At 38.5% G+C, this 23,802-nt stretch overlaps 1 protein-coding gene across 15 annotated transcripts in view; it reads right to left on the bottom strand.

Moving 5' to 3' along the window:
* Positions 1–23,802, bottom strand: part of ZNF536 (zinc finger protein 536) — a 406,360-nt gene that overhangs the window by 124,211 nt on the left and 258,347 nt on the right. The window lies entirely within an intron of this gene.

The following is a 23,802-nucleotide window of genomic DNA, read 5'->3' as shown; positions in this document are numbered from 1 at the left end:
AACATGTCTTAACAGTACTGCATGAAACACTCCAGTATTTTCAATATTCCTAGTATAGCTCATATTAGCATAATACAATACAAGTATGATAATTTGTATATGTATATATGTATGGACAGATGACTAATTTTAATGAATTTACCCTAAGAATTTATCAGAGCTCAATTTACTTTATAAGTAAAATCCAATATATATATAGTTGAAAGATTAAGGGCCAAGTTGACCCTTGGTGTAACCCTAGTGACTTCCCAGAGTTACTCCAGAGAAGAATTTAGTCCTCCATATCTAATTTACCCAAAGCAGGAATTTAGAGAAAACTGATTTTTTTAACAAGAGTTTTACAGATGTCTGCTAAAACTTTAATAGAAGCTTTGAGCCAGAAACTCCTATAATTCAACTCCTGAACTTTTGAACAACAAGTTTATTTAGAAAGTTGATTTATTCATAAGTAAATAGGATACAGTGTGGATGAAGTACAAGGGATCAGGAGGCATTTATTAGATTTATAAGTACAAAAGCCTCACTGTTGCAGACAGTGGAAGCTCAGCAGTTACTGTACCTTTCAAAACTAATATGTAACTATATCTGTTTTAAAAGAGTGATTCATATTACTCTGAATGCATGAGAAACTCTTTCTTATCCCCACCACAGGAAACTTGAGTCTGATTTTAATGAGCTTCAATTGGAATGTGGCCTTTGAAAAGTAGTGCATTTGAAAAGATGGAACATTAAATTTTGTAATGATGTAAAACATCTTCAATTTTTGACAGGACAATGGTGCTTATTGTGCTTTATGGGCCCAGTGGTGATTCAAAGGTCACTTTGTATATGACTCCACAGACAGGGGCAGCAGTGAATGAAAATTAGGTTACATGTGATCAGCTTTATTATTAATCAGATGAAAATGGATTTTTAACATTTTTCTAATGAGCAACAGAGAAAGAAGAAAATACCATGAATAAAACTACAACAGGGAACAGCAAGACTAAAAATGCACTATGGGCATAACTAAACTAATGTGCATTAAATCTGAAATACTTAAATACTATCTCAAGAAATAAAATGCAGCTGCATGTTTCTGTGTCATAAATATATAGAAAACTGCAGAAATACATCCTCTAATTTATATTCTCAGTCCTTTGTTTATAACTAACTAATGAACTGATTTCTTCTTACAGAATATTATAGCAGCACCAGATAGCACCACCATGGTTGAGATTGTGTCAGAGTTTCCATTATAAATCCTGTTTTTCAGGGGTTTATAACTCAGCTGTAAAAATGCAGCTCAGGCTAAAACTTATTGTAAAAGGTCTCTGCCAGGAAGCACATCTATTTAACAAATTTCCCCCCCAAATGTCATTGGTCTATTCTAGGATTACATTAATGTGAATTATACAAATACTACAAATGTTTACTAGTTTAGGATTTTGCACTTGATAATTTTATAAAGAACCTCTGATTTTAAAAAAATGCACACACATTTATAATATAGTAAGCTAATATGCCTTTGCTCCACAAAAAGAAAGAGAAGTTAATAATTAACATTTTTTAAATAGTCAAATGTTGATCCTGTAGGGAACAAATATGTAATACTTTTTGTTTTCATACACTGAAATATTTTCATGCTAAAAGCAACAGAGTGCCATGGAATTAGATTACCGAATATTTACCTTAGAGCCTACATGCTGGGAATAGACCTGCATCAGATATTTAAATCTCACACAAATAAAAGGTGAGGTAATATCTTTTATTGGACCAACTTCTGTTGGCGGAAGGAACAAGCTTTCGAGCAAGGACTTTTTAGTTAATCTCCCTAGGAGGAGCAGAAAAATGATGAAGAAGGATGTGCTAAGAAGCAAATCAAAGAACAGACATTTACAAAACAAAATTTGCAATGGGTCTCAAGCATTTTAACCTTTGCAGTCATGTATTCTACTGTACATTACTGTTAAAAGTTCAGAACAAAGGCTGGCATTAAACTATCTGAAGTAGAGCAATTTGCAACTTTAGTGGATCATTATTAATATTATCATTTGCTGTGTTCTGTGGGTGGAAGGCACAGCTTCTGAGCTTCACAGAGCTCTTCCTCAAGTCTTCGGAAGAGCTCTGTGAAGCTCGAAAGCTTGTTCCTTTCACCAACAGAAGTTGGTCCAGTAAAAGAGATTACCTCACCCACCTTGTCTCTCTCATTAATGTTACTCAGTCTCAAAGGAACAACAGAAGAAAAAAAAACATATATCTTAAGTTACACAAAGAAAAAAGCACGGGTGAAAGTAACTGCTGGGTTTGTAAGTTTTGTAAGGTTTGCATCTGATGAAGTGAGCTGTAGCTCACGAAAGCTTATGCTCAAATAAATTGGTTAGTCTCTAAGGTGCCACAAGTCCTCCTTTTCTTTTTGCTAGGTTTGTAAGAGATCTTGGGACTGGTAAGAGATCATGGTACCCTTTGGGCCTAATCCAAAGTCCACTGAAGTCAATGGGAATCTTTCCATTGACGTCAATGGCCTCTGGATCAGGGCCTTAGTGCACACAGCAGGGAATGAGCACATTTTATAGGTGACTGCAATGTCTCAAAAGCTATAACTCCTCCCCGAAAGCACTGTATTGGCCAAGAAGGTGGTCTCTCTTTCTCTCTCTCTCTCTCTTACCCCAGACTCAAGGTTAAATGCTACAATGGCTAATACAAGGGGAAAGGAGAAAGGTTAGTAATGAAGCACAGAAAACTCCAACCCAGAAGGGTAAGATCTGGGATTGGGGAGATGGCTGTAAAATCACACAATTTTCACTACAGCATCAAAGTGTGACAGTAATGGCTGCCAAGCTCTTTCACATACTGTAGTTCCCTGTTTCTAAAACTATATCATTAAGGGCACTATCGCAGCTCTAAGAGGAAGTGTCATGTGTGAGTGGTATCGGGGTACATGCACGCACTCTTTTGGCAGTGGCACACAATGTATACAGGGTGATGGGTGAGTCACTCCTGAGCAGATCATTAGTACACTCAAAGGCTGTAGCATGCAATCCACTAATTGCCATGCTTCAGCTGACAGCAACTGCACTGGGGTGGATGACCATGTACCCCACCACATCCAGCCTCATTCCTTGTGCAGATGGTCTCTGTCCATGCCAGCCCACCCAACTCCCTGGCTGTCTGACTGCCTCCTGCATTTGTGGGCAAGGGAAGGGAAGAATTCCCTGCACTTTCATTCCTACTTCCTTATGCATTCAGGCAAGAGCAACCACAACATAGGCCTAAAGGTCTGTTTAAATAATATTGCTTAAACTACAGTACAACTGCATTGCAGTGGATATTCCATTCCCTTCTGCTATGGTAAGTGCATGACAGCAACTCATTTAAACAGACTAAGTAGTATTTACTTAAAAAAAATACAAGAAAAAAACAGAGAATAAATTTGCTGTAGCTTATATTAGAATGTATCCTGTCCTTATAGGGCATTCATGCAATGAGGTAATAGGTCTTTTCCATCTCTCACTATTATAATCCTCTAATTTGCCCTAGTAATGCTAGGAAAAAGATGCCACCCAGACAACATGTGATAGAGACAATCACCAAACAAGATGCAAGTAACAGTCACCAGCTGATAGTGTGAATATTAAAATGATCAATAGCAACAGGCCCAGCAACTGACAGCAACAATCAAAACATAGAGCAACTGCTATTGCCGGCAATGGGAATGTGCCAAAACAGCATCATTCTGAACCAAGACTCTATGGAGGCAAAGCTACCCATGACTTTCATGGCAGTTCTCTGGATGCATTGGTCATTGAGCCACTAAGAAAGATTTACCAAGTGAACATAAGCCACTGTACAAGATAACATAGGATGAAATCTACCCAGAAGCATAAGGGATGCCAAAACAGCAGAACTGTTATTGCAGGAGAAAGAGGAGTGGGCGTTTACGGAGACTCTGCACTTAGTGTGTGCTGGGAAGCTGGGCTCAGCACTGTCTCCGGTTGGTTTAATATTGTGAATAGGTTTTAGAAGCATGCTAGTGGTGTGGTCTGAGGATTTGTAATTATGCAGATTCATGGCTACAGAGCTTGTATATGGGATGCATGGTCCTTGTACCAGCCGAGCAGATGGAGTAATGGAAATAGAAAAGTTGCTGAGCTACCTCATGCCCTTACTGTAGGTTTAAGGGTACTTTTCATCCTACCAACTAACTGCCTGTATTTATGGTTTGCCCAAGAGGAGGAGAGGTAATTCTGCCCTCTTTGATTAGGGACATGTTAGTATCAAAAGGTTATGAAGGTCTGTTTTGTTAAGTATCTAAAGTCTGAACCTCTTTGGTCAAAGAAACTGGACAGGAAATCTTAAATATTTTTCTGGGTTATGTCAGAGGAAGAAAAAGTGATAAATAGGTTTCTTTATGGTATAGCTACATTTGTGTTTCTGATTTCAGAGGAAAGCGGGAAATACTGAAGCATACAGATAATCTTGTAAAAGAAAAAGGTGAGAACTTATATTTTATATATATATATTTTCTTAAAGGTACAAAATGGGCATTTGGTTCCTATTTTCTGATTTGTTCATAGTTTATGTGAGGTGATCTTTACTACTGCCTGCAAATCTACCCCTCTTTAATAATAGTTTATGTTTCTTTAAGAAAATACATAGACTCTGAAGAAAAATATAGAGCGGATGCCATAGTATTTCTGATTATTAAGCTAAATAGCCATGTAAAATGTGTATAGCATACTGGCACCAGTTCCTTCCATACTGAAGCTTGTTTGTGAAATTAGTTAATTAGGACGATTTTGTTTGGTTGGTGTGTTGTTTTTTTAATTTTGTTCGTTTGTTTTGTTTTGTTTTGTTTTGTTTCAGACTTAGCTTGAATAAATTTGTGTTAAGCACAAGAACGAAGAATTTTGCTTTTCTTACCTAATACTCTTATTTTAAATCCTCACATGTCTGTTGGTGCAGCACTGTACATTCTGGATAGAAGGGCTTTATTAATAAAGCAAACATTTACAAAAATCTATTTTGTGAGGCAAAAATAAAATAAAATAAAATCCCCTACGCTTTCCCTGAGAATAATTGTCCATCATGGGTTAAGGTGAATAAACAGATTCTACAGTATAGTATAAGCTTCTTTTTTCCTTTAATAAATTAGCTGTGGGGGAAAAAGTATATGTAGGAGATATTCATAAGCAATGGTATATTTAATGATATGTTAAAAATATAGGTTTTTAACTCAATTTCTTAGCCCTTAACAACAAAGCGTGGCAAAAGACCGACGAAATTATGTTCTGACTGAGTACATGGAATAAACCCAATGGGAACTTCTGTATATAGTTATCAGTAGCACTGAAATATGCTTAGGAAAGCAACAAGTCTTTTGTTCTGTTGACAATGGTTATTATAATTAATTCATTTTGTGATTGGTACTTGCACTGACTGACAAGGTGTTATTTTACCTCAGTAAAAGTTAAAATGGTAATACCTACATACGAAATAACACTGTGAGCTTGCTATCACTCACTCGATAAAAGAAAAGCTCATATTCAGAAATGCCTGCTCAGCTACTACTCTTAGAAATCCCAAATACTAGTCTGAGGCTTTTTTCCTCTCTACGAAAAGTTTTTGCTTTTGTACCTTTGCAAAGTTTTTGGAAAAACGTCTGATTGCCTGCATTCTGCTAAGGGAAAGACCAAAACAAACTCCCCCATGATAATCAACAAAACACATCTATGGACAAGGCAAAAACCCTCAGAATTGTAAACTATTTGTTTTGCAGTCACAGATATATTTACATTTCACCTCACTTCAGGTTATGTTTCTGTGGCCAAACATTGCTCTTGGAGGGAGAAGTGCATTTCCCATTGACTTCGAAGGGAGATTACCCCCTGCATCCCCAGGCAGAATGTGATTTTAATCCCACTGAAACACTGACTAGCACAGGCACAGGAAGAGAAGAGAGTTCAAAGGATTAGCAGAGTGACAGCAATAAAACCTTGTAGCAGGTTGTGAGAAAGACAAGCCATTCTAAGCCAAAAGGTTCCTACACCGACACTACCATTGGATTGGTGATGATAGCACTTAAACCCCATTCCGGCAACAAGCTAATGCAGGTGGGCCACTGCAAAGCCCCATTAACTTCAGTTGTGCTCCACAGAGGTCCAGGGATGAACCCATGCAAATGACCTAACAGGAATGGGTCTTTACTTGCAAAATATTGTTATATTCACAGTGCCATGTAAACATTAACAAATCCTCACAACGTCCCTGTGAAGAAGGGAGGTTTTATTACCCATATTTTACTCCTGGGGAAATGGAGAGTTCAAGAGACTAGTCTAAGGGCACACAGTGAGTCAGAGTCAGAGCCAAAGCCGGATTTGGACTCAGAAATCCGTATCCCCCACTAGTAGAGACATTACATGGGGTCAGTGCAGATGCAGGTGTTGCTCTAAGCATTGGGGCAGCGAGCATCAGAAATACAATAACTTTTTCTCCTTTAAAAATGGAAGTAGTTGGAAGGGGACCCACATCTGGGGACAGAGAGTTACGACAGGAGGCTTCTTTTCATGGGTGGGAAAGAGAAAAAAAGTAGGGGAAATGAAGAAGCTGGCGGCCCCTGACATAACACCTTACATCTCTTCTGAGGCATGTAAAAGCTGCACTACCTGCCAGACTCAACCTACCAGATTATGCAGCCTGTAAAGAGGACAATGATGACAACTCTGAAACACTTGGTGACAGTAGAGTAGGGCCTGAGTGACAAAGTCTGGTTACAGATCCAAACTTCCCCAGAGTTTCAAGGTATTCGTATCAGCCAATTAGAGATATAGACCAGTAACAAAGTTTGAATCCTAATCAGAATATCATTCCCCCAGGCTCAGGAGTTTAAAAGTCTGCACTTTTATTTCTGGCCAATGACACAGCTTTACAGACTAACTTTACAGAACAGGAATGAGATGTTTCAGAGTAGCAGCCGTGTTAGTCTGTATTCGCAAAAAGAAAAGGAGTACTAGAGGCACCTTAGAGACTAACCAATTTATTTGAGCACAAGCTTTCGTGAGCTTAAGCTCACGAAAGCTTATGCTCAATAAGCTCACGAAAGCTTGTGCTCAAATAAATTGGTTAGTCTCTAAAGGTGCCACTAGTACTCCTTTTCTTTTTGTGAACAGGAATGGGTGCTGTTGTTGAGCAGCAGATATTTACAGTGATGTAATCTCTTATGGGAGATGTAAGAAGCATTAGATCATTTGATTTTCACCTTTTGCAGTAAAATCCAGCAAACCAATGAATGGTTGCAGTTCTAGCAAATGGCAAATACCTCATTAGATATGGACAGTTCTGCACATCTCTACCTTTTTTTATAAGTTAGCCTCACTAAAGCATTGACTTAACAGAGAATCATTATAAATCCCCATTTTGAATTGTTTTATTAGCTGTATTTATCACCTTCTCAAAATCAATTCTATATTTTTAAATTAAAACAAATGATTATTTGCACTGTAATCAATATTAGGACAGTTCCCTTTTTTTAAAGGAAAAAACGGAATACAAAGAAATGTCCTTCTTTGGCTGCATCAGTCCAATTTCAATATAATTCAATATTTAATAAATATAATCCTCTGTGTCTGTGCAGGGAAACATCATAAAAAATGCAAAAGGTTTCATGATCTCCAATAACTTGTATGAAACAAAGTATTTCCTTATTCCTTCCATAAATACTATAGTCTTATGCTACTGGGGTATTTTTTCCCCATGTATTAGAGTTTGTTCTGAGTACATATAAGAAAAGAGGTTTGCATATTTAATTATTCTAAAAATAAAATGCTACCTATAATCTCAAAAAAATTAGCGTCTTTGTCTCTTTAAACTTTTGTGGCTTGATGTTTTTAAAAGGGCAAAAAAATAAAAACCTTATATAATACCAAATTTGTACATCTGTGGTTTCCCTCTGAGTCCTGTAGGCACCATATGTTTTTAATTATCATAATAGCCTTAAAGAACCTGTTCAGTGGGAAACACATATGATCCTTTTATTACTGGTTTGTAATTTAAACAGTTTTAACAGAAAAGGTCTGGCTATAAGGGACTGTCAGGCACAAAGGTCTAAAAACCCTGTTATTGACCTCTGAAAGCATGAGTTCAAATCCCACCCACTGAGGTGGGACCTAGCTCTCCCTTCTTTGACAGAGGTAATTGGTCACATGTGAAATGGCTCTGTAGGACTTTAAAATACAATCTCCAATCTCGAATGACTCAGTCTTTCAGTCAGAGACTGACAAAATGAGAGAAGGTCTATAAATATTATCATACAACTGATCTATGTTTTCTTCTCCTGGACTAAAATTATGTGACTGATACTATAAGCAAGGCATCACAAAAGTCAGAAGCCAAAAATTTCACCAATACTCATTAGCTGTTGCCCTTTTAAATTCACAGTTTTGTCCTTTATGCAAATATGAGATTCAAGAACATCCCATACACCAGTCCACTGAAAATGGTTGGATATTCTGAGGTTGAAATTAAAATTAACAAATTCAATTCACTCCTGATTCTGGACATCTAAACACATAATCAGTTTGCTAATATTATTAATTATCATTCAAGCGACAACCTTTGACATTGGCATGCTCCCACAACTTCCCGACTCCAATCACTCAAACAGAAAATCATTGGCATGAAAAGCAACAGCCCTAATGAACAGAATTACAAATAAGAAGTCACGAAACATGCAATGGGGAATGGGCAAAATTTCCCCCCTTTCAGAGAAAAAACAGAAACTCATAGAAAAGTTAACTGCCTGACCCAAGTTAAAATTCTGTATCCATCACAACTTCAACACCAAAGCAGAAAATCTACATCCTAAACAAAGACATAAAGGGAAAACATTTAGCCACATTAAGGTTAGAAATCTTAGCCAGTCTAGAACCAGACAGACAGAATATTTACTAGAACATCAGTTTTAAACGTTTACAAGTCAGGAAATTTAGAGTTAAGATTGCACAAATATGTTCAGAATAGGTTTGCGGAACCACAACTCCAAATTTTCTGATATTAAACTTTTAGAGTTTGTAATTACAGTGTTCTGATGAGGTTATTTTTCTGTGAGGAATGTAGGCCTGATCCAAAGCTTTCCCCCTGACTCTAATGGGCTTTGCATGGGGTGTTATATCTGCCCAACCTTAACTTTAGCTTAATTAAGGCTCAGATCATCCAATTCATGGAGAAGCTCATGCGAGGGAAACAGCAGGGGGGGAATTTTCCCAGCACTATTCCCTTTGGTAGGGGGGGCTTAAGGGGCTGTGGAACAGCAATACTGCATCCTATCCAAATCTGCAGGTCTGGTGATCTCTGTGGAACTGAAGAGCTTTATGCAAAGCCAGAACAGGCCCCTCTTTCTCCGGCAAGGTGGCTCCTGCCCATAGTCAGCTTTCCTTTGGTGGATCAGTTGCAGCCACAACGGAAACCCACGGGGAGGTAACAGAGCTGCTAGCTGTATTACCTCCTTAACAGATTTTTGCATGGAAATCCAGGCACAGAGGAGGAAGCAGAGCCATAAAGACAGTATTTCTCCTGCTCCATTACTTCCCATCCTAGCCACATGGATCTCACTTCTCATGGAGCCTCATCAGATGTGTATATCATAGAATCATAGAATCATAGAATATCAGGGTTGGAAGGGACCCCAGAAGGTCATCTAGTCCAACCCCCTGCTTGAAGCAGGACCAATTCCCAGTTAAATCATCCCAGCCAGGGCTTTGTCAAGCCTGACCTTAAAAACGTCTAAGGAAGGAGATTCTACCACCTCCCTAGGTGTATCACACAGGATAATCAAAAGAGATGGATATACAATGCCATGAATGCTCCATTTTCCACCCTGGCCTCCTGCCTTCTCTATGGAAACTCAAAGATCCAAATGTAGATCAGGAGGGCACAATTTTGATTATTTAGTATGATGGGAATATAGCTTAAATATTTGACATCAAACACATAGCCATTTGCTTCTATTTTACCTTACAACTAATTAGTGTGGCAATGCCTGAGATAGAGGATCAAATTACCCTCTGTGGACTTTCTGGGACATCATAATTTCTCAGCAGACTCTCACATACATAGCTCTTTGCTCATTCTCTTTTGTTTAAGAAGTTCTGAAAAGAATTGGGTTGTATAAAGAGTTCAGTGTGGAATTCTGTGTTGCAGAAATCCACATTTTCCAACCTTACCACTAGAGCGCCTAAGTTCCTTCAACAGGAGTTATATGACTCTCAGAGTTTAGAAGCTCTTACGTGGGACTTGCATGCTCTGTAAGGGCAGCCGCAAATGGTATTTCATCTCCCAAGATTTCCGTTTTCAGAAATTCAGTTTTTGCTGTCCCCAAAATTTATATTCCCGATCTTAAAAAAAGTGAACCCTGTGTACTAATTTGCACTAATAAATGAATAAAACAAATTTACAAAAGTGAAAAACCATCTCTCAAAATGCATTTTTCAATTAGCCTCAAATTGTCTCCCTCCCGCCACCCACCAATTCTCCTCTGAGTAGAGACCACATGTGAGCTATTTCATAAAGACAATTTGTTGAGAAAGGGAGCGTGTGCATGCACACTAAGGCTTGCAGGACCCAAGCAAAAGCCCACCGACATCTGCATGGGAGTCTTTGTAGTGACCTCAGTGGGTTTTGGATCAAGCCCATACTAGACAAGGAGCGACAGCCTTAGATTAGCTACATAGTCGCTAGCATGGCTCAATACTGAGGCACAAGGTTCCCCCAGACATAGGATATTTATTTTGTGTTTTCCTTAAATCTAGGTTTCTGGGTCCAATTTTCTAGTTGGGCAAGAGAGGGTGGGTTATGAAAGAAATGCTTTCTGCCAGCATTAAACTCTCAAATTTGGAGCTGAAACCACACACATTTGTTTTCTTTTGTTTTTCATAAATCCAGTGAAAACCTGGGTTTCCCATTGATTCCCACAGGTTTGCTGGCATCATGAATACTTTTGTGTGCTCTACAGTATAGAGAAGCAAGAGACAGATTGTAGGTAAACTTGAACTGGTAGGTGTGCTGAACTCTTGATACGGAGTTAAAACTACGAAAACACCAGAAGCTGCCACCTAACCATGATGGCCAGTTATGATCTTCCAAAACACCAACAGAAACAGACCATTATTCAGAGGGCATCCCCACATTGATTAGGTGTTTGTGCTGATCCTGCTATACACAAATCATATCACCGTTTAGTCAAAGGGTTCTCTGGAGAGCAGGAGAAAGAATTGACTTGACCCACCAGAAATCATACCATAGCAATATGAGGGGTACATAAGACCCTTGCTTACATGCAACTGAAATGTTAAGACCAACCAATTAGAAATTAGTCCAATCACTCCTCATCCCCACTTCTAAGTGCAAAGCCAAATGCTTCTTTCTTTCCTCCCTCTTCCTCTCCCATAAATCACTCAAGCAATCAAATCATCTATAACAGAAATCTCCAGTCTGGACATGAGATCTCTTTCTTTCTCTATTTAAGGATCCCCCCATCATTAAAAGGATCCTCTAAACTTCCAAAAAGGGGATAACAATACTGCTGTGATCCCATCTGCACGCAGCAATGGGACTGTAATGCATAAAGCATAAAACACCAAATTCCCACAGACAGCATCTGTCTTATTACAAACAATGGACCATTATCTTGTAAATAATTCTGATTAAGCTGCAGCATTTTCCCCACACAAACAGTAGGGGAACAGAGGGGGAGGATTTTTCTAGTGGGTGCACCAGTTCTCTCCTTCCCCAGCACCACCACTCAGTTTTTTATTCAGCTGATTGGACCCCCCTTCCTATTCCCCATGGTTTGGTTTTCATGTTCTGACCTTATCCTGCTGTCAATCATTTCTGCAAATAAAGAGGGAGCCGTCATGTTAATAGGATTCCCACCTCTATCCTTTGGGAAAGCTTCTCTATGTTAATTTTTTTCTTCCCAATGTACAGTTATATAACGATTAGTGAACAAACCCAATAAGCCCTTTCGTTTTCAAACTGCTCTCTCCATAGGGGATTGGTAATGGGATATAGAGCCTTTCACCTCTATGTTGCCAGCTTGAATCCTGTGCTGTGACCTATGGGTGTTGCCATCTGATGGCTGCTTGACAGCCCACGTGTAATGAGTTTGGTGGCAGGTGCATAGGTGTCCTCAGAAAAAACAAGCATGCACAATAGTTGGCAAAAATTGTCCCCCTTCTTCCTGTTCTCAACAGAGAGGTCAAGGATTAAATGGTAATGGAAGTCTGAACGATCATCTCCCTCTAGCTGTGGTCCCCTCAAGGTCAGGCGTGAGGCATATTAGTGGGCAGCATAGGGAAGCTTGAACTGCTGTTGCCATTGTTCCACCTGTCCAGTGGAATAATCGCGGACTTCAGTCTCAAGGACAGAATCTGGCGCATTCAACCAGCAACCAATTTGCCAGGGGAGATGTAAAGGGATTTAAAAACCAAACAAAGCACAGAGATTAGAAAATGGTTAGTCATACAAATGGTCACATTAAATAACACCCAAATAAGACTTACATGGTCCCCTGTCCTAGGGTTCATAAATCCATATACATGGCAGCTGTGTATTGGAGAGGGTCCTGGAGTAAGTCTGACTTTGGTCTTTAATTTATCCATTTCAATGCAGAAACCTTTTTTAATGCATCTGTTTTGATAAATGTCACATCTCTCCACAGCTACTGTGTGTTTTGGGTTTTCTCCTAACTTCCCTTATTATACATGTGAAATGTTCTGGATCAAATGAAATTTTTGGTGTTAGAAAAGCAGAATGAACTAATTAATCTAGAATAGACAAAATCTGATGAAAAGCAGGCAACTGAAATTTTAAACTATAACCATAGCATGATTTGAATTCTCTACCAATAAAAACATCCCGCAGATACATCATCTATGAAAACCTACAGGTTGTGCTTAATGGCCATAGAACTTTGAAAGTATTATTTCAGCCACCCAAAGGTCACAGCTAGTTCCAGGAATCCAAGAGAATATTGAGGATAACATCGAGAGTGAAAAGGAGAGGATGCTGGGAACATTGAACACATGAATTAAACAGGAATGACAGCATAAGTTGTGCTAGATCTTCAGCCCTAATTAAAGCCCCTTTGTGCTGATCTGGTGGCATAAAGTGTCTGTAAAGTTGCCCTACAAAGGCAGCTGATGATTCCCCTTGGGCAGGGGAATCCTTGGGTTGTATAGAACAATATGCCCTCCCACTTGCCACAGCCTTGGCATAGCAGATGGACTGAGGGCATTGCCAGAGGGATGGAGCATTCTGGTAATGCCCAGAATGGGAATGGGAGGCTGTTAGCAACTGGTACAAGTTAGAGCAGTCCCAGGATCCAAAATCATGGATTTGGCTGTAAAACAGACTCTGGTGGGAGCTGGAGCCCTGGGGGATTTCAAAGCTGAGGAGTGATCAAGTCCTTTTGGAGGTCAGTGGCATGAGCACTTCACCTTCTGTAAGATTCATAGAATATACCCCTCTTTAGTGAGCGACAATTTTCCATCTGATCCACAGCGTAGCATTCTATTTTCTACTCCACTGTTGGTCTGAGCACAAAACAATGGATGGTCCATGCAGGAACGACTAAAAAACATGCACCAGAGAAACACACTGTGGATCACAGAAGATCTGCTTAAAGAAACTCATTCCCCTATATTTCACTGTGAGGATGCTGTGAGGAGTTAGTTAGGGTCTGAGTGTAAATCACTGAGGTTGGGGTTGAAGTTCAGAAACACCTATTTTTAAATGCATATGATCCTGTCAGCAGAATCTTATTACTGGGAAAATCTTAAACCAGTGTTTGATGTCCAGCCTACTGATCTATTACCTTCTGTTCTCATGTGTCTGGAAAGTATCTGAAGTCTGCGATCTTTGTTCTTAGTGTGAAGGATATTTCTTTTACCTTGTTTCTTGTATAATGCAGAGTGCTCTTATTTTCCTCCTCCACTATGCGGTTGTAAATAAACTTATTCCCGTTTATTTATGACCAGTGAGTGTGCTGCTGAATTAAAAGGTATCAAAGGTTACTGTAATCATGAAAGATCCACCTTCAGGGAATGTTAAATTCAGACAAGTGTAACAGGAGTGTTGTAGGGAAGAGTATCCAGACCAGGAACATGTATTTAAATCAAATAGACACTGATGGTGGCAGACTGCAAAAATCTTCTCCTACCAAGCCAAGCTAGTACAGTAGTGATAGGTGAGGTCTGTGACCATGATTTTTGGTGCTTCTGCTCCCCCTCCCCCGGTTCATCATGAAGATAAAGTTCATGAAAATTTCTCTTTTTAACCCCTGCTTTTGAGAACCCCATTAGAATACTAAATCCTACAGTTGAGGTGGACTGGATGGCATCTTCTACTCTTGCTACTGTTGCTCTAATCACCCTGAGAGGTCTCAAATTGGCTTTTATCAGTCCGGTTTATGTTTTGTCAATAACGGAAACACACAGGGATTGAAATCCTTCCCAGCAGCTAACCAGTAGTCTACTGTCTTGCTACAGGAAATGACCGTTCCTTTCAAACTTAGCATTAGACAAACTCCAGAGATAGTCAGTGGTATAATCCAAGAAACATGATCATATCTTGGAAATATTAGTACAAAGGCCCATACCTAGTATCGCTTTGGAAAAGCCAAAACAATTGTTTACTGAGAAATGTTTCTTTTCTACATATGACTCATCAACCCTTGAAAAAACAGGATTTCTTTAATAATACAAGTGCTGACACAGCCTTCACTAAGGTGGTGTGACTGCAGCTGTATAATTACAACTTTAGATTTGATGTTCTGGACCTTAGGTTATGATGTGCAGACAAATGTTCCATTGTATTGCAGAGAATTTTTCTCTTTAGTCATATTACCCATAGGACAATAAGGAGTACATTCTCAGATCAATGCATAGAAATTTAAGCATGTAACACCCAGTAGTATCACACAGGACTATACCCCTGTGGGCGTCGAGTAGGTTCATCATTGCCTATACCATTTTTTTTTTTTGAGAAGTACGATCCAAATAAAAGGAAGAACGATCTCACACTGAGGAGGGATAAATGTTACAGTTGTCTCACAAATGCTGTAGTATTTCTAGCGGTTCCAAAATAGTATAATTGTCTTACTGCTCAACTACAGATTTTTCTCAGTACAACTCAGAACACTAAAATGTCAGGTCCTGACTCATGGTGTTTTGGTGAATAAATAAAAAGCACCAATATGTTATTCAAAACTGACAGCTTTAGTGAAGATGTGCCATTGCGAGAAGAAAATATATAGGCTTGGTTATATTTGTCCCTTACTTCCGGTGAGTCTTAAGTGGTGTATTAAATAAAAGATATCCTCCTAAGGGTCCAGTTCTACCAATACTTAATACCAGGCATTATACCTACTACTAGCAGTAATACCATTTATTCCACTGGTACTACATGAGTACTATACCCAGTGTTTGCAGTATCAGGCCCATTTATTGCTTACTTGTCATCCTGTGCTGTCTTTGTATCCTGACTAGGATCTCCTGTGAGTCTGTGGTGGCAGGGCTGGTTAAAGACTTTTACTACATGCTCTTTGTGGGGGAAACAATTTGGTTGGCTTGCATTCACCCAAACCTAGCTAGCTAGGTAGGTACTTTTAAAAAACTGCACAGTGTGAGATGCTTATTAATAAATGGTATCTACTGAAAGACAAAACAAGATTAAATAAGAAGGATGATTGGTATAGACCTGTATGCTCAGAGTATTCAATAGATTTTGTACATAAAGGGCCTGTAGTCCTCACTGAAGCCAAATTCCCAATGACTTCAACTTCAGGACTGGACCCAATTGCCACAAATACAGTAGTTAGTCCCGCTCAAAGGTGCAGCCCACTAATTTATCTATAATCTATCTATAAAGGTCATGAGCCTGATTTTTTTTCTTACTTACACCCTGTGATACTCGAGTAATTCCACTGGCTTCAATGGAACGACTCCTAGTTCACACCAGTGTAATTAAAAGGAGAATTATGCCCCACATTCCCTGGAAATCCTCTTTCACGGAAGGGCCAAATGTAAATGCACTGTTTATATATTTAACCAAACATTGCATTGTTCTCATGACAGATGAATAAAGGGGGAAATCTTGCCAACTCATCCCTTAAAAATTGATTTTGGCCTTTTCTTTAAGTTTATTTATTAAAAATGCAACAAGTTGCTTTGTAGAGTTTGCCTCTTAAAGCATATAAATGGTGGATTCTATTAATCTTCCAACAGATAAACCAATTTCTTAGAGTTATGTTGTAGACTGAATTAACAAAATGACTCAAAACTGCACTAATGGTTAACAGCTTTTTTTTTATTAGCAACACTGAGATAAGTTATTGAAGCATTTTTTAGTATTGTTTTACATTCCATTCAAAAGTGACCTAACTTGTAACTCCATATACATTTAAAGATACAGTGTGACACTTACTCAGAAAGCAACAATTATTAAAACTTACATGCTTTCATTACTAGGAACCATAATATATTTTCTAATTACTTCCAACAATACTCTATTCCAAAGCACATGATAACCCAGTAGAAGTTTACACATTTTGCTTCAATCACAGGTTTTAAATTGTGGGTGTCAGAGTGCTGTTCATTGAATTTTACTGTCATTTCTTCGTTAATATTGGACAACCTGGCACAATATATTAAACTGGAAATATTGCTTAAAGAATATGAAAAAAGATAACTACCGTAATTTTCTCCCTGCTAATGCATTACAAAATACAGGACCATTAAAAACTCAAGTAGAAGTGATAATAAATAACCTTAACAATTTTAAGGGAACTTTCACTTATACTAAAATCCATTCCTTAGGCTTACTAAATATATAAATAACTAAACATATTATAAACCTCTATTTTGAGGTTACTGTGATGATTTGTTGTACATTGTAAGTGTGTTGTGTATACGTATATTAATGCCTTCACTTAAGACTATTTGTTTAATAAACATAGGTATATAAATTTTTCTTTTGCTGAAATAATTAACAAACCACACAATTAAATTTATCCCAGGTCCTATAATTATCTGGGAACATCAGATAAAAAAAAGCAATTCCAGCTTCGAAGTATTGTAAATAACAAGGCCTCACCTGTGAGAGAACGTTCTAAATTACACAGATTTCAAAGAAGAATTTGGCTATTTATTTCTGAAAGCCAGTAAAATAAAATTACAATGGCTGTCAGACTAAAGTCAGCCTTATATAAGGAATTATTTGTACATTTAGTTCTGACTTAAGTAAGGATGTTTAAACTGTTAGTGCAAGTATATGAGTAGCTATGGGAGATACTGTATATCAGATCTCAGAACATACAAACCTGAGCCAAAACCCAGATCAGAATATCTTCAAACTTCGGGAAAGTCTGGGAACAGTTCTAACCTTTTTGGCTCATTCCAGTCTCTAGATTTAAATAATAGCCAAAAATATTCAATAATTCTAATTTAAATTAAACCTGGGCATTACTAATACCTTAAAAATACACTGTTCAGGAGTTGAAACTCAGGGTAAATTCATACAACTCTAATCTTATATCATTATTGTGACTATGCTTTCTATACTAGGGTTTGCACTGCTGAACGCGGCCTCTCATGGCTGAAACTGGAGCAAATACCCTAGCGTAGACAAGGCCTCCTTTTGCAAACACCTGTCTCCCTTTCAGATCCAAATCCAGTGAGACACTGAATACCCTTAACCTCTACTGGGAATAGGGGGCACTCAGAACCTCTCAGCAATATCAGATATTGTAGGGGTTAATTATCTACTATGCAGGTGGGTGATGGGGTGGAGGAGGATATCATAGTATGAAAAAATTAAGACATTAAAAGTGTGCATAATCAAACATTATAATATTAGTGTCCATCTTACCACCAAGCTGGGTTCTAATGTTACACACTATGATAAAATGAAATGATAATATGAATATAACAATGAAATGTAAAAGCCAAACAAACATAAGACCTGATCCTGGTATCCTTAATCATGCAAGCAGTCCCACTAACTGAGAATAAGGGATGCAACACTGGGTCCTTAGCTTCTGCTTAAGTCACTGTTGATTCAGACAGTAGCTTTTCAAGCCAAAAATATGCAGCAAAAGGAAAGTAACATAAACAAGGCTAAATGTCAACACTGTTTGCAGACTTACAGACACCATCCATTTGTTTGTGCTGAAATGACTAGCGAACCATTTGGCAAATACAATGCTATTCACAGACCAGCCCTGTTATCCAGCAGCGCAAACTTCACTGGATCACTGGCATTCCCAGTTAATTAAAAAAAGGAAGAAAGCCATATGAGTTTGGTTTGATATTGCCATGCAAATGGCAATGCATCGTCCATAAATGCAGCTGAAACCTAATACTGAAGGTCCAGGTTCTGATCTAACTTACACTGGTGTAAATCAAGAGTAAATGTCAGTAGAGACACACTAATGTAAGATCCAGTTCTGAGATCAGAATCAGGTCTGGAAAATCTTGACTGAAAAGTGAATTAAATAGTTTCAAAAACTCTCCAACTGATAAAGAAGCCAAAATAAATACTTTATGTGTTTCTATAGTGGCTAAAGAAGAAAAGAATACTCTGTCTCTGGTTACTCTTAACACTGCAGCTCCGAGCAAATTTTTGTGGTACCTTGCACTAAATTAAATGCATTACAAGATATTGCAAATGGACATGCATACTACAGTTTCCTGCGCTAAAACTGAACTTATTACTCACAGCTGTCCAAAACATTGGAACTTTTCAGATTTTTTTTTGTTTCTGTCTAAAATGGGTTTAATTTTACAAACGAGCCACAGTAAGGATTAAGTTGAAGTTAACACAAGCAAAACAATTAAAGCAACCGTTATGTGTACTATATTTGTTAGTTATATCACTATAGAGTTTCGAAGGTGTTAGTTGGGGTTAAAATCTTGTTGGTTTTGACTCCTGAGGGAACAGGCATTTAGTCTGACTAAATCCATCTACTAAAATATCAGGGTAATGTACTATAATTATGTGTCAATAAAGCAATAATAATAAGACATTAACTATCTTCCTCTAACGCTGTTGGAGAAAAGCTAAGATTCTGCTCTTTCAGGGACAAAGCCTGGGTGGGGTACCTCCAGACTTCAAGGGAAGCTGAAGTTTCTCAGCATTTTGCAGAATCAGACCCTAAAAGGACTGCTTACATGCAAAACCAAGGATCTCTCCAATTTTCACTTAGGGACAAAAAAGATGATTGGGTGGAGCCAGTGCAGGGAACGCAGCACCAAATGGAGTGGAACAGGAGAGCTTGGGGAAGCGAATTAGATTTATTAGAACATGGAATTGACATCGATATGTGTAAGTTCTATACCACTATTGCATTAAACAACCAACTGATGCTAAGTACTGTCTCTGTCCAATAGTGTGGAAGACTACTAGCTGTTCTTTGAAAGCTTAAATGCAGCCCAAGTGTAAATGGAAAGTACAGATTTTTTTTTTGTCAGAGTCATAGAGTTTAACACCAGGAGGGACCATCTAGTCTGACCTCCTATACCTCACAGGGCACCAACACCACCCAGTACCCAGGGCCGGCTCCAGGCACCAGCGAACCAAGCAGGTGCCTGGGGCGGCAAATGTAAAGGGGAGGCAGGATGTCGGGCTCTGGGGCAGCAATCCGCCCTCGGCGGTGGCAGGAATTTGGTGGCCGCTCCATCAGGGCTCGTTTCGTGCTTAGCGGCAATTCGGCAGAGGGGACGCGACTCTTCTTCGGTCGCCGGCAGCAATTCGGCGGCCGCATCATCACTCCACCTCCATGTTTGGCGGCAAAGTTTTTTTTTTTTTTTTGCTGCTTGGGGCGGCAAAAATGCTGGAGCCGGACCTGCCAGTACCTGCACACTAACCCCAACAACCAAAATTAGATCAAAGTATTCCAGCCCACAGAACACTAGTCTGTTATGCGCCATAGGCAGAGAATAGGAGGGACTGAGGTGCACCTGTGCCTGAGGCCTCCAGAATGACAGGGAAATGATTAAGTGAGATATACCCAGATAATCCTGGCAAGTGACCCACACATACATGCTGCAGAGAAAAATGAAAAAAACCTCATCACTACCAATCTGGCCGGGGGGGAATTCCTTCCCGACCCCAATATTGCGACCCGTTAGAGTTTAACACCAGGAGGGATCATCTAGTCTGATGGGCGTAAGCACCTGAGGGACAGAGAATGCTTGGTACCACCTCAGAGCACTGGCCCATCCCACCCAGTATCCTATCTCCAGCTGTAGCCAACGCTGATGTTTCAGAGGAAGGAGATAAAAAGTACCTCCCATAGTAGAATGAGGGGAAACAACCCTTTCTGATTCCTTAAGACACAAAGCAAAAAATACTAAACAAGGTCATATCAGAAAATAAATCCTGTACAAATCAAGTATAAATTAGTGACTCAGAACAGGAGATAGAACAATGTTATGACAAGAAAACTAAAAGTACATGGAAAGGTAGGTAGTGAAATGGATGAGGCCTAAATGGAAAGAAATATTGATTGTCTAGTCCTTTAGTAATAGGATAGGGACAGACCACGCCCCCATCAATATCCAAATGGAAACAGAGATTTCAAGGTGCAAAAATATGGATATTCCGACTGAGTAAACCTTAAGAGACAGAAGCCTTTTCATGACACAAAATCATCACTTTTTATACTTTTCCCAAGTGAAATGAATACTATCCACAGCTAAACGGGGTTCTACAAATCAGTTGCTAGATGTACAGGCAGGCCCACATTCCTGAATACTATGAGGTATCAGAAACCATCTAATTCAGCTCATGGAAATATCCACTCAAGGTTCCAATACTAAATTCGGTGAAGTTAAAGAAGGTCAGGAGCACTTAAAAATAGTTCTAGCTGCATCAAAAATGTGGTCATACCTCCCTCTCTTCTGCTCCTCATCCAGCCATGGTAAGTAAAGGAAAGTATTAAAAATGTCTAAGTATTTTATTAAGTAAACTTCTTGATGTGGAAAATGTAAATATTCTGTATAATACATAAAATAATAATACTTTACATTGGTGTAGTGCCTTCCATTCAAGTGTCCCAAAGCATTTTACAAGCATGAATGAATTATGCTTCACATCATCATTATATCCATTTTTTACATGAGGAAACTGAGGCACAGCCAGATTAAGTGACTTGCCAAGGACACATAGCAAGCTGGTGGCAGAGTGAGGAATAAAAATTAGATTTTCAGATGCTTACTCCTGTGCTTTAACCACAAAGCCATAATTCCAAAGCAAAATCTGCTGAAAGTTGAGGATGACCTTATGAATCTCTGAAAACCAAAGCTGCTTTCCTGAATCCAGAAATCTAACTTAACAAGTGTGCCAATGGGAAAAGTGATCTTAACTAATTCAGACAAAGATATTATTTTATTTCAGTTATTAGAAAAAAATGTGTTCTGACTCTGGAAAGAACAATAGTCTTGTCTCAGCAATCACACAGGGAAAAAACAATTGTGCAAGGATTGCATCAAAGAAATGTCCTCCTAATGCTCTCTCTCCTAGGATATTCCTGATGTCCACATGGTGGTAACTTGCACATCATCAGATGTGGAAAGGGGCCAACTTTGTACAATCTCTATGGGCCCCCAGAATACAAAGCACATGCCTAAGCACAAGAGTGATGCCCTGATAACAGATTTGGGTCTCTGCCTCTAGCTTTCTGATTGCTGAGACAATAAAAAAGACAGAGATGACCCATTATGGAGGTGGCGGTCTTCATCCAAGTGGAAGGCTAAAGCAAATAAATTCACAGAGGGTGCCTGCTGATTAATCTGCAAGTGCAGAAGCATCAGGTGAGACTCCCCACGCTAACACTCACAGATGGAGCACGATTTACAGTACAAAATGTCATAGAGAAAATGAAAACACAAGACAGAAGTCGTTACTGGGTGGTGTCTAATCTAACCAAATAAATAAGTAATTATCACCACTGGGCTTGTTGATCCTGGTCCTCTTCTGTTAAGAGGTATATAGATGTTTTAAATAATATATTAAAATATTCAACATTTTAGTCATGTTCTGCAAATACACAGTAGAAATGTCAGCTAAGAATTTTAAAATGCTATTTTTGGAGAGGGGAGAAAAGAGGACTTGCATTGCATTTTTAGTACACAAAATAGCTTACAAAATAGAACAGACAAGCTTATGTTGTGTTGCTTTTTTTCCTTATGCCTCAAATTAAATGCAGGATCACTGGGCAGAGCTTGGGAGTCAGTCTTTAAACTCTCTAACTCAGCAACTCATAATATACCTACTGAATTGATTGAAAATGGAAAAAACTAACAGAAATAATATTACCTCATTTCAATAATATTAGGGTTGGGGTTTTTTTTTGGGGGGGGGGGTGTTAATTGTTTTCCTGTGGCTAGATTCTTGCTGGTAAGCAGATTCCTATAGGTAGTGTGAAAGGGTAAAATGCATGTTATTTTTAACACTGCAACTCAATGGAGGAGCTGGAAAAAGTTTGGTGTGTCTTTTAATTTTTCTATTTTTAAAATTATGATTTCTTTGTCTTGTTTTTATTTATGACTATGAAACTGGTGAATTATATTCCTCACATCGAAATGAAAATGGGAAGTAGGGCTTTATGAACCACATAACCAAAGCTACTGCCAGTATTTTTCAAATTGTCAGAAATCCGTTTGGTGTTTCTGACAATCTGGAATCATTTCCAACTCTCTATTATCTTTTAGTTAATCAGGAAAAATAAATGTACCAACTGAGGACCAGAGCTTCTGCAAACACTTGCTCATGTGCCTAACATAAAGTACATGTTTAGTCCCATTGAAGCTAAAGTTAAGCAAGGGCCACAAGTATTTACAGAATCCGGGGCTAAATTTTGAGTTGTCCTAACTTTATTAATCTGGGCTACTGTTTATTTTATCCTGCTAAACAATGGAAAGGAAGTAAATCTTGTCGTGAACACTCATCTGTGATCGAGAGTTTTATTTTTGATTAGTTTGAAGGTATAGTGAAACAACATTACTCCAATCCATTTGTGATTGGAAATATAACAGAGGTCTGCCTTCCTTTGCTGACACTGCTTTTTGAAAAAGACACCGATTTTTAAAGGGATTACATATTACAGTGTTATTCTGCCAGAACTATGCTTACAGAATAGTAGACAAATAAAAAGCTGTTATACTCTCCCCACGATTGTAACTTTTCATTTTTGGCAAACAGACTATATGAGCTGAGAAAGAAAAACTCCAATTTAGTAACTCAGATAAAGAAGAATAAGAGTTTCTTGCTTTCTTTTTCTTTCTTAAAATTACCTACTGGCATAATTCTATTTAGGTAATACATAACTTGTACAACCTCCAGTTAGAACAGTGAAAATATAGTTACTTAACCTCTGAAAATAATCAAAGATCACAGCTATATGTTTCATACTGAAACAAGTCACAAAAATGGCAAAGGGGGGTAGGAGGGAACAAATATTAGGTTCCTGACTACAAACAGGAGCATTCCATCCACCTGGCATTTGATTTGGTTAGTGTTGTGTGAATTTAATATACCCTAATTCAGTATAAAGAAAAAAGTAGGAGAAAGCAAGGTTGGCTTGGCAAAGCATCCAGTGTTTTTCTTAAATTTTTATAAAATCAAATACTGAAAAGTTTGCAAGTTACCATGTCATTTTTTTAAAAAAAAACTCTCCCTCCTCTGAATAAATGGAAGCAGTAAATGTCCCCTGCACATGCCACTAGCACAGTCTATATTTGCTGCTACTCTAATTTAAAAACAATGTGA

This window comes from Caretta caretta, chromosome 12, assembly GCF_965140235.1.
Source record: "Caretta caretta isolate rCarCar2 chromosome 12, rCarCar1.hap1, whole genome shotgun sequence".
In the NCBI taxonomy this organism is placed as follows: domain Eukaryota; kingdom Metazoa; phylum Chordata; order Testudines; family Cheloniidae; genus Caretta; species Caretta caretta.
Note: the sequence above shows the minus strand (reverse complement) of the source record. Positions and strands in the feature narration are given on the sequence as shown.